Raw genomic sequence first — 2,500 nt, 5'->3', positions numbered from 1 at the left:
TATTTTAGATATGTAATCCTCCATGGTAAAAGTCCAGGCTAGAGGAAAACATAAACGATCGCTAACTGTTGCGGCTTGTTGTCACTTAATCTGCAGCCGAGTAGTCGCAAATATGATCCCTTGGATCACTAGCACCCTCTACCACCATGAGGCGGGATTACTGTGACCCTCAGCCAGTGCGTCTTCGCAGCCGTGTTATGATTGCTCAGCACAAGAAATACATTACACACACACAGTTGTTGACAAAATACACTGTACATTATATACCTTAGCTAACTAAACTATGGAAATGTATAATATAATTCATATAGCAATACGGTCTCACTGCACAGCAGGCCAGCAGTTAGCCGAGTCATTGCGCAATCCATGGTGAGGCTCAACTGGCTGGTGACTCACCGCAAGTCTCTTCTCAGTATTTGAACGGCAAATGTGAAAATTCAGCGATTTTGAATAAAAATAATCTAAAACTGGTGAAGTTAAATAGAAAATAACTTTATAGTATAATCACTGAATACATATAACAATTTTTTTTTTTTTTTTTCTTTTCACATTTTTTTTCTTTCCATGATGGCACGTGAGGCCCCGCCTCACCTGCCTCCCCTGACTGCACGTCACTGATATATATATATATATATATATATATATATATATATATATATATATATATATATGTATATATATATATATAAATATATATACATACATATCAGTGGCGTGCGGTGAGGTTAATGTCTGGTGAGGCACGACTGCATCATTACGGTCAGATTTACAAACATATGAACCTGCAGTGCAGGTGCACCTAATGTTGTGTCCCTGCGGTCGTTCGCGGCTCCTACAGCGCGAGCATTGTTGTTTTTACACTTTTTGGCTTCTTGTTAAGTAACTTTTTTTGGGTGGATTCGGTCTTGCACGTGGAGGGTTTGGGTGTGGGCTTTGGTTGGTGTGGCCGCGGCGCTCCCGTCGGGCGGTGCATTCTGCGGCGGAGGTGCTTGGCACCAGGAGGCGGGGTTATGAGACGAGCCTCACACGGTGTGTCTTCGCAGCAGTTTTATGAATGCTCAGCACTTTACACACATACAGTTGTTGACAAAATACACTGTACATTATATACCTCAGCTAACTAAACTATGGAAATGTATAATATAATTCATATAGCAATACGGTCTCACTGCACAGCAGGCCAGCAGTTAGCCGAGTCATTGCGCACAATCCATGTTGAGGCACAACGCAGTGACGTGCCTCAACTGGCTGCTGATCACCGCACCGTCTCTTCTCAGTATTTGAACGGCAAATGTGAAAATAAAAATAATAAAACCTTACAAATTCAATAGGGTCCTTTGTCCCTGTACAAAGGACTCCCTGTGGGAGTCCTTTATACACAGGCGGACCCTAAAAATAATCTAAAACTGGTGAAGTTAAATGGAAAATAACTTTAGTATAATCATTGGATACATATAACAATTTAATTATTTTTTTTTTCTTTTTACTTTTTTTTTTCTTTCCATGATGGCTGGTGAGGCTGTGCCTCCCCTGCCTCTAGTGACTGCACGCCACTGATATATATATATATACATATATATATATATATATATATATATATATATATATATATATATATATATATATATATATATATATATATATATATATATATATATATATATATATATATATATATACATATACATACGTATATATATATATATATATATATATATATATATATACATATACATACGTATATATATATATATATATATATATATATATATACATATACATACGTATATATATATATATATATATATATACATATATATATATATATATATACATATATATATATATATATATATATATATATATATATATATATATATATATATATATATATATATATATATATATATATATACATATATATATATATATATACATATATATATATATATATATATATATATACATATATATATATATATATATATATATATATATATATATATATATATATATATATATATACATATATATATATATATATACATATATATATATATATATATATATACATATATATATATATATATATATATATATATATATATATATATATACATATATATATATATATATATATATATATATATATATATATATATATATATACATATACATATATATATATATATATATATATACATATATATATATATATATATATATATATATATATATATATATATATATATATATATATATATATACATATATATATATATATACATATATATATATATATATATATATATATATATATATATATATATATATATATATATATATATATACATATATATATACATATATATATGTATATATATATATATATATATGTATATATATATATATATATATATATATATATATATATATATATATATATGTATATATATATATATATATATATATATATATATATACATATATATATACATAT

The sequence above is a fragment of the Entelurus aequoreus genome, linkage group LG08 (genome assembly GCF_033978785.1).
Source record: "Entelurus aequoreus isolate RoL-2023_Sb linkage group LG08, RoL_Eaeq_v1.1, whole genome shotgun sequence".
NCBI classification, from domain to species: Eukaryota; Metazoa; Chordata; class Actinopteri; order Syngnathiformes; family Syngnathidae; genus Entelurus; species Entelurus aequoreus.
The sequence above is the reverse complement of the archived record's forward strand: the minus strand, read 5'-3'. Positions refer to the sequence as shown.